Raw genomic sequence first — 13522 nt, forward strand, 5'->3', positions numbered from 1 at the left:
TTGTCTTGGAGGTTTATCAGAACCCACTGAAATGACTGGTTGCAGAATGAAAGATTCTTGGGTAGAAATAATGCATGTGAAAGTATCTTGCACAAAGCCTGGCACATGCCAGACATAATAGATACTGGTTAAATTGAATAGTCAAATCTCAGCTGCAGAGCACAGAAGAGGGGTCTCCGATAAAACAAAGCCTAAGGCGAGTTTTAATACCGCTTGTAGGGATAGCACAGGCAAAGAGGTATAGCCTTCAAGAGTATGATGCCCAAATTCCCTCTAATTTCAGGCTCTGTCAGCCACCTCAATGCAAATTTCACTGAATAAATTCCACTAGGCTACATGGTCATTTGCATGTTAATATTAATGAGCTCTCATTGCCTGTGCCACCTCTCTACCCCAAAGTTTTCTACCCCTGCCCAAGAGCAAATTTTATTAAGGAGGAAAAGAATATAAGGGTATCAGCTTCCAAACTTGGTGAGGTGGGAATGGGGACATTACCAATAAGGAAAAGCAAAATTGAAGAGCAGTGTATCTTCACTTATATGCAAGACTGGAGTGCTGCCAGTCAGGACCCCGCAGGCATGAATTACTCTTGCTGAGCAAGAAGTCTGAGAAACACTGGAAGCCTCCCAGGTGATCGCAAGCCAGGGCTAATGGATTTAGAGGCTAATTTCTTTTTAGCAATTAGCATCCTTTCCAACTTCATTGACAGTACCTGACTTTCCCACTTAGCAGTATCCTACTCTTAACGATGGGTTGATCTCAGCTCATCATTCTAAGTGTTTTCTATGCCTTCTCTGACAGAACAAGAGAGCTTAAAGTTTGGCCCCAAAGTTGCCTCTATCCACGGATAAACCCTCACCTTGTCCCAAGTGGACCATAAGAGGTTCGTTGTAAGCAAGATGCCTATCTGATGGCCTGGAAAAGAGTTAAGATGTCAAAAAATAATGAAAAAAAAACTAAAAAAGAGAAGAAAAGAAAAGAACTGGCACTCACAAACCCTCAAAAACCTCCTTTGATCAAGATGTCTTCCCTTGTTGTGTTTCTGCCACATAACATAAGTCCATTTCATTCTTTCCTTCATGTTAATAGCTTCCTGTCCTCTTGTCTCTGGTGTTTGCACAAGACTCTGGAGGGAATTAAGTACAAGTAGTAAGGAAGAGAAAAAATATGGATACATTATTTATAATTTACTGTCGCCTGAAATTTCATCCAAGGTCTACTTGTCTTTTAGAGATATGAATATAAATGAGGAAACAAATATTCCCCACAGAGCAGCCAGGACTTGGTGAAATGATTGTCTGAGAGGCAGTTTCACTGTCTCTTTTAATACTATAAAAAGCAAACAAGGTTCTCGCTAAAGCTTGTCCTAAGAGACAGTAAGCACTATAAAATAGGCTGTCTTGACCTTGAGGTTAAGTGAAGACAATCATTTGCAGAGGTACTCAGAGATGGGTAATAAGAAGTTTTCTTTTATTACCTTTGCTCCTGTCCCTGCCCTCCCACATCCAGGCTGAGCTGTTCTGTGGGGCTTTTTAAGAAAACTTTGGAGTCTACTCTAACACAGGCTTCAGCTTTTGAGGTTGTGAAAATTAATGAAGATTGGCAAACACCACACTCTGGAACAATAGATGGCAGATCATGGAAATTTACATACTTATCAGATAGACATTCTAGTTAGAAAGGAAAGCCTCATGATCACTATCCATGGCTATCTATCCTCAGATATGCCACAAATCCTTTTCACCAAAGTGCAGAGGTGATGGGGCTTTGCTCTGCCCCACTATTTAGAAACAGCTTGAGTTCTTGCTTTATTATAAGACAAACAAACCCCTAAAAGGAGAAGTCTACCTTCTTTCTTTGGGACCTGGCTGTGGAGAAGGAAGTAGGGCACTAATTATCCCATTTGAACAAACCATTTCCATGCATGTCCAAAATTAATAGAAGGATAGGTGTCAGATCAGAGGTTTCAATTAATCACACTGCACAGTTTATCACATATCACCCATGTCAATCTCCAACAAGGTCCCAGTCTGTATTTACTCGTTTATTTCCTTTTACCCTCTTCTCTTCTTCCACCTTCCATAGGCAAGCATTCTGATACATTAAATTTGTGTCCTTTTGTTTGTATGTATTTTTGAAAAATGTGTTCTCATAAAATTACTTTGAGTATAAATATTTTAAATATATGTAAGCGGTATTGGGTTACATAATTCATTCCCTATTCTCATAGTTTTTGCTCAGCACTGTTTTTCAGACCCATCCGTGTTGTCACGCATCTATATAGTCTTTTGCTTCCAACTGTTGCAAAATACTGCATGGTGGGCACCCATCTTATTTTACCTCTCCAATCTCCCGAAAATGGACATCAGATTGTCTGCAACCTCCCACCACCACAAATGGTGCTGCAGTAAATACTTTGTACATGTCCACTTATGGATCACCAAGGTAATGCCTTCTGGAATACATGCCCAGAAGAGGAATTGCTGGGTCATAGGGGATGTGTTTACATAGTTTAACTATGTACTGCTCTCCCACATGCCTGTACTAGTCTACACTCCCTCCAACAGTGGACAAAAGCTCCTATTTCCTAACGACATGCATCATTCCAAATGCCTTGACATGGCCTGGCTTTGTCATTTTTGATAATCTCATAGAGATAATTTATATCTAATTTTTCTAGTTGAATGTCTTTAATAATTAGTTTGAGTTTAAACATCTCTTCATGTGTTTTTTCGTCTTTTGAGTGTTATTTTCCTCTAAATTGCCTGCTCACATAGTTTGTCGATTTTCCGCTGGGTTCCTGTACTAAATATTAGCTGTTATTATTTGAGCTTTTGAAACCTTTCTTAAGAAGTCTTTCTCTGCATGTCAGCCAAAAGGTTTTCTTCAATATGTTCTGCTATTAACTTTCTAGACTTATTTCTTTATATTTAGCCTATTTTATATTGGTATTAGTTGAGGATACAGTTTCATTTTTCTTTCTATAGTGAACCAGTTCTCCTAACATCATTTATTAAATAATCCATCTGTTCTGTATTGGTTTGTGGTGCCTCATTGTATATTAAGTTCCCATATGTACATGGATCTCTCTTTGACCTCTGAACTCCCTATTCTACTCTCAGATCTATTTTTCCATATGGTGTTCCATAAATATCACATTGTGTTTTTATAGCTATAGCTTAATACATTAATATATGGTAAAACAGTTTTCCTTAGTTTTCTTTTCGAGGTTGACTTACCTAATTGGTGACCTTTATTTTTCCAAAGGCATCTTAGTTTAACTAGTTTATCAAGTTTATCAAGTCCCCCCCTCAAAATTTTTAACTTGAATTTAGATTGAAATTACAATGAATTTATAAATTAATTTGGGGAGAAGTGACATCTTTGTAATACTGCAGTCATCCCTTCTGAAGGCCTATAATGCATCTTCATTTGTTCAAATCATCCTTATTTTTTAATAGAGTTGTAAGTTTTTCCTTTATGTTCATAACAAACATTCTATATGTTCTTGGCTAATTTCTGAACATTTCGTTTTGTATTGCTGATAATTTTTGTCTAATTTAAAAATATATATTTTCTAGTTGGTTATTACCAATGTAGAAAAATACCATGAATTTTTTATATCAATCCAGTATCTAGCAATCCTGCTGAACTCTCTTATTGATTCTAAGTATCTATTGTTTCTGTTAATATTTTTAGGTAAATGTTTGATGTCATCTACAAATAATGGCAATCTTATTTCTATACTTCTTATACCTCTTATTTATTTTTCTTTACTTATCACATTACCTAGGACCTCCTGAACTATGTTAAATAGTGACAGTAATATTAGGTACTTTGACTTTAGTTGCATTCAAAAAAGGAATGCAACTAAAGCATTATCATGTTGCATAATCTTTGCTAAATCTTCCTTTTTAAACTTCCTTTAGATAAAAATTTAAATTTAAATTTAAATAAAAAAAAAAACTATTTAGGCCAGGTGCAGTGGCTCACACCTGTAATCCCAGCACTTTGGAAGCAGGTGGATCACATGAGGTCAGGTGGTCGAGAGCAGCCTGGGCAACATGACGAAACCCCGTCTCTACTAAAAATACATAAGTTAGCTGGGCATGGTGGTGCACACCTATAATTCCAGCTACTCAGGAGGCTGAGACAGGAGAATCGCTTGACTCTGGGAGGCAGAGGCTGCTGTGAGCCAAGATGACACCACTGCACTCCAACCTGAGCAACAGAGCAAGACCCTGTCTCAAAAAATAAACAAATAAATAAATAAATAAATAATAAAACAAACAAAAAAGCCTATTAAATTTTTTCTAAAATAAAGAAAATATATAATTGGCTAACCTTAAATAAACACAAATAGTGTTTGTTTAGATTTGAGGTTTAAAACATTTATCAAGGTATAGAATTTTCTTCTAAGTTAAGAGTTTTTGTAATAAGCTTTGTTGTTAAACTTTATCAAATGGTTTTTATAATACCTATTCAATTTATTGTACAACTTTTATCAGTTAGTATACTAATGAGGTGAGTTATACTAATAGCTTCTTTCTCGATATATTAATTACAATCCTTAGAGAAATCTCACCTGAATATGATTTGTTAATGCACTGTTATATATGGTTAGCTACTATCCGTTTAGACTTTTCACATCTACAGTCATAAATGAAACTGACCTATATATTTTTTTTTTCTTGTGTATACCACTTTATTGGGTTTTGAAATCCATGTTCACTAATCTCACTCTAAAAAGAAACAAAAAAAGCTAGACAGCTTCATCTTTCACTCTTTTTTCTTTTTTGTTTCTTTTTTTTTTTCTTTTGTGGAATAACTTGTTCAGGACAGAACTCCTCAGTAAAACCACCTGGGCATGTTGTTGTTGTTTTGTTTGTGTCTTTTTGTTTCTTTGTTTTTGGAATGGGAAACATTTGACTACCACGTCTAAGTTTTTTAAATTAATTATCCATCCATGCTCTTGCTTTCTTCTTGTACCAGTTTTGACCCTTTATAAATTTTTGGAAATATATTCATTTCATCTGAGTTCCAGAATTTAGTAGCATAAAATTCTTCAAAAGACTTTTCATTGTTTTTTATCTCTACCGCATCTGTAGCTATTTTCTCTTTTTCATTTTTTTTTCATATTCTGTCTACTTCTCAGTCTTCCCAGTGATATATTTCTTTTATGAATATTTTCAAAGAACCAGACTTTAGATTTCAGATCCATAGTTATGTTTATTTATCCCTCCTCCTTTCTTAAATTGTCAATATGGCATCTTTACGTAACAATCCAAGTACTTGAGCACCCTCTCAAATCCCTCTGGACTCTTTCCTCCCTACCAGCTTCACCTCCCCACAAACAAGCTCTGTCTAGGTTTTGGCTCTGGATTCTTATGGACAGGCTTTCTCTTTTCTCTCTGTTAATTATAGCCTTTTATTTAAGACAATATAAATAAAGTTTTTCCAAGTAGTTAATCATTCTTACTTTTCACATCTCTAGAACTTGTCACTCTTATTTGTGTTCTCTAAGTTTTCAGTAATGGATTTTGTAAGGCAAACCTTCCACAACTTCATATGCCCGAGGAACCTTTGTGTTTTTTTCATACATTTAAATTGTAATTTGATCAGATATAAAATACTACCTAAAAATATTTGTTCCCATCATATTTAAAAATATTATTCCATTATCTTCTCAAATGCAGTGTTGCCATTGAGAAGTCGAATGTTAATCCGGTTCTTGTTCTTCTGTAGGTGATCTGCTTTTTCTTTCTAGAAGCTTTAAAAACAGTGTTTCTTTCTTTTTGCAACTCTTACACTTCATTATATGTCTTGGAGTTCATTTATGTTTTTATCTCCAGTTTCACACTCTATACACTCTTTAAATCTGATCTGTTTTATCTTTAATTCTGAGACATTTATCTTCATTATTTATTTAAGCACTTTCTCCTTTTTTATTTTTCTTTTCAGGACTTCTATTAGTTAGATGTCGAAATACACAGTCTATCCCCCAAATACCTTAGCTTTTTTAATGTTTTCTTCCTCTTTATTCTTACTTTTTATGTTCTCAAAGAGTTCCTTAATCAGAACTTCCAATTCACTTGTTTACTTTTTAGCTTATTTAAATCCCTTATTCACCCTATCTGCTGTATTCTTACTTTAAACTGTTAATATATTAATTTTTATTTATTTGATTTTTAAAATATCCTTTTTCATATTGTTAATTTACTTACCTCCTTAAATAAAGTTATTGTGCTTAATTTAAATTCTGTCCTAATAATTCTGTACCAGATGATCAATCTCATAATGGTTGTGGTCTTTCTTTCACAGTAGTCTTACTCTTCAGTGAATGGATATTCTGGCCTGTGAGCTCGTGTTCCTTTGGGGTTATCAGCTCCTCTGCTTGGTAATGCAGGTATTAGAAAAAGGCCACAGACGGCCGGGTGCGGTGGCTCACGCCTGTAATCCCAGCACTTTGGGAGGCCGAGGCGGGTGGATCACGAGGTCAGGAGATCGAGACCATCCTGGGTAACATGGTGAAACCCTGTCTCTATTAAAAATACAAAAAAATTAGCTGGACGTGGTGGCGGGCACCTATAGACCCAGCTACTCAGGAGGCTGAGGCAGGAGAATGGTGTGAACCCGGGAGGCGGAGCTTGCAGTGAGCCGAGATTGCGCCACTGCACTCCAGCCTGGGTGACAGAGCCAGACTCCGTCTCAACAAAAAAAAAAAAAAAAAAAGAAAGAAAAAAAAAAGAAAAAGGCCACAGACATGTAAAGGATTGGCAGTGATTACTCCACGGCAATATGAAAGACAAGCAAAACAGACTTTTTCAAAACTTTCTTCCAAGCCTTCCTTTCCGTTTTTTTGGTGCTGTTTGGTTTTGTGGGGTTTTTTGTTGTTGTTGTTTTGTTTTGTTTTGTTTGTTTTTTTGACAGAGTCTCACTCTGTCACCTGGGCTGGAGTGCAGTGGCGTGATCTCAGCTCACTGCAACCTCCATCTCCCAGGTTCAAGAGATTCTCCTGCCTCAGCCTCCCGAATAGCTGGGATTACAGGCACCCGCCACTACACCCAGCTAATTTTTTGTATTTTTAGTAGAGACAGGGTTTCACCATGTTGGCAAGGCTGGTCTTGTTTGTTTTTGTTTTTGTTTTTATCAGACTAATGCTGGCTGCAATGAATGAGTTGTGCAATGTTCTCTCTTGTTCTATTTCCTGGAAAAGAGTGTATAAAATTGATGATATTTATTCTTTAAATTCTTGGTAGAATTCACAGTGAAGCTACCTAGGCCTGGAAATTCTTTTTCTAGAGATTTTAAGCACAAATTCAATTTTTAAAAATAGTTTCATCCTATTCAGGCTATCTTTTCATTTTATCTTGCACAACTTTGGGGATGTGGTGATTTTCAAGAAATTGGTCCATGTCATCTAAGTTACTGAATTGATTTCCATAGGATTGTTTGTACTATTCAATAGAACAGGGACATGTGATCCCCCACAGGGAGGCAGTGAATCTTGCCAAGCAATAATACAACCTACTATTGAGGCAGGAGAATAGGGTCTGGAGGCAGGGAATCTAAGACCAATTTGTGCTGACTTCCCAAAGCTGGATCAAAAGGAAAACACCTGGGTATGAAGGCAGGGACCCTAAGGCCAATTAAAGTCAACTTCCTAGAGTTAAATCAAAAGAAAAAACCCCATCTCCCCACGCCTAGTAACAAAGCTTCAAAGCCTGCTCTCCCTACAACTCTCCCCCATCCACCACATCTCAGATGGAAAGATAAAGTGTCCTGGATTGGCCACCCTAAGCACCGGCCATCCCTTCATCTGCATTCAATTCACCCCAGCCTTTAGTTAGCCACAAACCAAAGCCTTCATTCAGATAAGGGGTAGCCGATAGAGATCTCAAAAGGAATACTTAAAACCCAGGAAACTTTGTAACCAGGCCCTTGAGCCTGTTACATTCCTGTGCTAGTTTGTTTGTGCGTTTTGTCCAATTCTTTGTTCAAAAACACCAAAAATCTGGATATCTCATACTTAAGGCCTGCCTTCCAGTAACACCATGGGTTGAAGGTGACATTGTGAATGTTACAGCAGGACCTTACATATTACTATGTACAGAACTTGCTCTGGCCTATTTTAAATTGTGTTGTCCCAAATGTTTTCAGAAAATCTAATTTTAATTTTCCTTTTCATAACCATAGGGGAGGGCTAGGATATAGTGGTCACATGGCATCATACATTTAACAAATACTACTTTGGTTCAGACACTGTTCTAAGTGCTGAGTGATGAATAAGGTAAGAGCCAGATGATTATACTCTCATGGAACTTACATTCAAGGGGATGAGGCAATGGGAATTGACCAAAAACTAAGTAAATAAATAGAGTAATGGAATAGGGGCAGTGTAAAGAGCTGACTTCTAGGACAGCACCTATAGTAGGAAATCTTTCTTGATTATCACTTGCCACTTCCTCCACTGATCCCAGACCCTGGTCTCAACTAGGGTGGTCAGGACAGGCGTCTCTTTAACTGAGACCTGTGAGCCAAGGCTTGAATAATGAGAGTGAATCCACCAAGAAGAGCATTCCAGGCCTAGGGAGGAGTAATTACTACACCCTGGGGGAGGAGTAAGTTTGGCCTTTTCCATATGTTACAAGAAAGCCAATGAGGCTGAAGAATAGTGAAAGCAGGGAGGAGTGCAGGACAGAGACGGAGCGTACAGGGCTTTGTAGGCCATGGTAGGGATTCTGGATTTTATTCTAATTGCAATAAAGAAGCCATTGAAGGGTTTTGGGCAAGTAAAAGATAGGATGAAATCAGATCACATTCACACTATAAAAAGGTCACTCTGGCTAAAGTGTGGAAAATGAATGCAGGTGGGACCAGAATGGCAGCAGGGAGACCAGTAGGAAGTGTCATCAGGACCCAGCCCTCCCTTGCCATGTTGAATCAAGAGCCACAGAGAGGGGCCAGGCTGGCAACTGCCAGTCTGTGATCAACCTAATCTGCCATGAAATTGGGTCCTCTAATATAAGTGGATCCAAGGAATAATAAGAGAAATGATGTCAGAACATTCCTCTAGTACTAGGATGCCTTTAGCTGACCTGTAAAGGGAAGATTTAGATGTCTGTTGCCCTTGCCCTTGGGCAGAAGGCAGGTGGTCTGCAGAGCCTGAGGACCTTCTTCCAGAACTCTGTTGAGGGTGAACACATCAAAGCTGTCTTGTTCAGTTAATTCTCCACTCACTCTATTACTTCCTTAAAGGCTACTGTCACTCTCCTCCTGGGTTCCCACTACTATATCCTGAATGGAGTCCTGCCTCCAGGCTCACCCCCATCTAATTCATTCTCCACACTGCACTGAGAATGTTCTTTCTAACAAGTTGAGCTTGAAGTCCACCAAAAGACTCTTCCTCCAATTGCCTCCATAAATGACATGATCTCATCCCTGCTTACCTCCCCAGCACTCTCTCCTCCATCCCACCCGATTCTTGCTCTGTCTCCTGCTAAACCTTCAACTTCTCAAAGGGGCCATACTTTTGCACAGGTCTGGAACACCCTTCTCCACCAATTTGTGGCCAGCATCTAGGTCAGTTCCTAAAGTAACTTTCTGATTAGCAGTTGTCACCCCTTGCCCTATCCCGGGCCCCCACTTCTCACCCCATCCTGGCCAGCCAGGCATCATTGCACGCCCACATCCAGGTTTTGCCAGCCCACAATGTTTATCTCTTTCCCAGAGCACTTAGAGCTCAAGGTTATATTTGTTTCTCCCACCACAGCATGAGCATCCTGAAAGGTTGTGACTGTGTCTTTTCCTTCTTTATATTCCCATCTTTTAGCCCAGTATTTAGAACCCAACATACACTTCGTTATATATTTGTTGAATCAGTAAGAGTGTAAACAGGTAAATATACTGGAAGACGCTGTGAGAAGGCCAAGTGGCTCACCCCATGTGGGCTGAGCAGGTAACCTTGCCCTGTTGGCAGACTTAGGCTGCCCCTGACAGTCTAGCCAGCTACTCTGCAGATGTGGGCCATTGATTCTAACAAGGGAGAGTCAACCACAAACAAGCTTCTGGGAAAAAGCAAATCTAAGTGTTGATAGCCAGAGGTGGCCGCCTGCACTTCTATGGTGCAACACTGTGTTCTGCGCTTACAGAGAAACCTGCTGAGGCCGTTTTCAGAGACAAATGCTGACATTGTGGCTTCAGTCCTGATGATGAGGCCAGAAAAGTGGACAGACACTTGCCAGGGCCATTAAAGCTGATCATTTTAAAGGAACACCCAAGAATCCAAAACAAGTAAAGGGCAGGGCCAGGACACAGAAAGTCTGTCCCAGCAGTGGCGGTCCCCCGACTGCACTGCATGTCACGTAGCTTGCTCCACTCCACTCAGCATTCAGCCTCCACTTCCCAGAACAAACCAGTTTCGGAGCAATTCTTCCGGTGAACGCCATGGTCCTGTTGATCTCACAATTACATCTAGAAACACTTAACTATGAGACATTTCAGTGTACCAAGCACATGTTGTGGCTTTTCTCTTAACTTAGTAATCACCACAGCCTGTGCTAAAAGAAATAAAAATTAAAAGATTCTCCGTTGGTCTAGGCCCCAGTTATTGCACCAAAAGGAAGAAAAACCTTCCAGTTTTGCTCTTGGTCTTAAGATTTTGCTTTGGGAAAAATTACTGAGCTGATATATGTTGGGGTTAGAGGCAAGTTTCTGATAATATTAAATGGTGTGACATCCAGAGAGCTAGGAGTGCCTGAAATTTGCCCTGACAGTCTCCTAAAATGTATAAAGCCCCAGTACATTCACATTGAATACAGCAGAACAGGAACCAGTGTGTTCTTTATTATTAGCTAAGCCAAAGTCCAATAACCCCCAAAGCAGAACAAAACAATAAAAACTACAACACAAAGCTTAGACTCCAGGCTAAATACAATCTCTTATCCCCTCTCCTTCCTATCGCACTCAATCCAATTCTTGGAACCAGCCCACTCAAGACATACCCACTGGGAAGGGAAAGAGGAGGAAAGGGGGCAAGTGGGAGAGAGAGAGAGAGAGAGAGAGACAGAGATTCAATCTACAGTATTTATCCACCCAGCCACAGGGATCTTGGCAGAGAACACAGGCCACAGGGCTCCTCTGAGGCATTGCTCAGTTTATCAATTCCACTTCTTGGCCTCTAGAGAAGAGGAAAATGTACCAGACAAAGAGCGGGTTCAAATCTAGCTGGTCTTCAGACTTGTCTGAGAAGCTTCGGTAAAACACTGATTCCCTGTGCCACCCCCTGATATTCTGATTCAGTGAATCTGCTATGGAAACCAGGAATCTGAATTTTAATAAGGTCCCAGTCTGAGAACTATTAGTGAGCCTCTGCCTTCTCTTGTCTGCAAAAAAAGGAATAATATTTTGGACAAGGACTAGAGTTGCAGGCTGGAGCCGGTTGAAAAGGAATGGTTTTGCTGTAAATGTGGGGTCTTCTCCAAGTTCCGATGATGTGAAAATCCCAGGTTGCTGCTCTTGATAGTCTGTGTGAGCAAAATACTTGTTGTCTTTACATTAATGCCACAGACTAAATCACAGCAAATGGAATCCATAAACAACCAAATGGCCTTGCAATTTGTCAAAGGGAAGGTAAGCGCACCCAGCAACTATGCATCATTGCCTCATGCACATCTGGGGAGTACCCCACACCACCCCACCAACCAGCTTATTGCCGGCCTGAAAGGAAGAAAGCATGGTCCTTCTTCGCCCAGGGTGTAATCTGGGACGTTTATCTCATCCAGTGTTTGGCACCCCTTAGAAAACACTTTTTTGTTAAGATAATTTTGTTCTTATTTTTCTAACTTTAAAAAATGAATCACTCTTTTATATGATAGCCATTCAGGTATTTAAAACTCCCCTTGTCTAAGTCATCTCAGTTTACTGTATTTGTCTGTAGGTCTAGCTTTAAAGCAACTAATATGTTTGAGCCTTTAAAAAGTATCTCTAATATAAATATTAAATCAATCTACATTATCAGTATGAAGAAGCCTGCATGAGATCTTTTCTTTCCCCATTCTGATGTTTGGATTTATATGTGTATTTGTATGAGACTGTCATTTTGAGATTTGTGGGGAGATGTTTTGTTGGGGATACACTGGATATTGGAAAGAAATTTGGGGTTCTGGCTTCTTCGAGAAGCTGAGTTTATTGCATGAAGAAACCTTTCTTCAGGAAAAAGGGCTATTAGTGCATACCTTAGGAGTAAGCTAAAGACCAAGGGCACTAATTGCTGATCTTCTAAAATGAGAAACTCAAACAGTGAGATGAAAGGGGAGAAAGAAAGGCAGACAGGCAGGTTGTTCCAGAGGCTAGGTCAAGAATGACCAGGAAACCAGGAGATAATAGCAGTGCTCCCAAATCGGCAGAGAGAGGAGACAGAGACAGCTCACACCTGTCTCCTGAAATGTAACTGTAGCCTCTAGGGGTAGGTGGGATCAGGAACTGTGAAGAGTTCTAGGACACGCTGCAGATGATAGTTAGCTTTTCTGCAGCTATTAAGGAAATCAGTTTGAGAGGGTATGGATATTTGATTTGAACATAGAAATTTTTGAGATCTTTAATCTTTGGGGGTTTTTTGCTTGTAAGATAAATGCAGGTATTAATTAATCCTTTGCTGTATGCCTAGATTTCTATCTTCAGTAAATTCTATCATACATTAATTTCCTGCTTTAGTAGAGTGCAAACAGCACTTAAGCCATCTGAAAATGTGAGTTCCAGCAATCTGAGTCATGTAATCTTTCTGAGCAGTTTCCTTCTCTGTAAAATAAGTATATCTATAGCAATCTGCCATCCTCTCAAGTTTCTTGCAAGAATTAAATGGAAATAAAAACACTTGGTAAAGGACAGGTTCTATAGAAATATATTGTCATTCCCTGGTATAACCATGCCTGCAATAGACAATGCCTTTGTTCTAAACTACGTTAGGTGGGTGCGCCCTCAACGGGTGTGTGGCAGCAAGTTGAAGGGCAGTCCTGGTGCGGGGGCAGTTAACACATCTCCAGGGGGTCCTTCCATAAACCGACTCCAACCACCTCTTCCTGACACAGGAGGCTTCACTGGTGATCTATGATGGGGTCTGTGGTGATCAGGGCTTTTGGTGAGGTTACTATGTTGCCATCCTTGGGTAGCGTTGTGCTGTCACTTACTCTGACCACCAGCAGGCCCTATGTCACACCTGTAGTGCACCGGTTCTGCCACTAGGGGATACTGCAGTAACTGACACGTGCGGTCCTTCCCCAACCTCTCTTCCTGACTGCAACAGTTCAAGGACGCAGAACTAGATCAATCAATCGCAGCATGCTCTTCGTTAACCCAGAAGATCATTCTGTTTACAGAGCACCCAAACCACCCTTTCCTAAACAGCAAGCTCTGCCTTTAGCTTGCTCTAGCAGCTCCTGCAGTCCAGAAAAGCACCTCCGGTGGGCTTTCTGCTTCTTGGCTTGCCTGCTTAGCATTAAAATTTGCCCTGAAGCTAAGCTCT

The 13522-nt window shown here is 39.8% G+C and overlaps 1 protein-coding gene across 3 annotated transcripts in view; it reads left to right on the top strand.

Moving 5' to 3' along the window:
- Positions 1–13522, top strand: part of TNR (tenascin R) — a 422419-nt gene that overhangs the window by 393420 nt on the left and 15477 nt on the right. The gene's annotated exons all lie outside the window — the stretch shown is intronic.

This window comes from Hylobates moloch, unplaced genomic scaffold, assembly GCF_009828535.3.
Source record: "Hylobates moloch isolate HMO894 unplaced genomic scaffold, HMol_V3 SCAFFOLD_8, whole genome shotgun sequence".
Lineage (NCBI taxonomy): Eukaryota > Metazoa > Chordata > Mammalia > Primates > Hylobatidae > Hylobates > Hylobates moloch.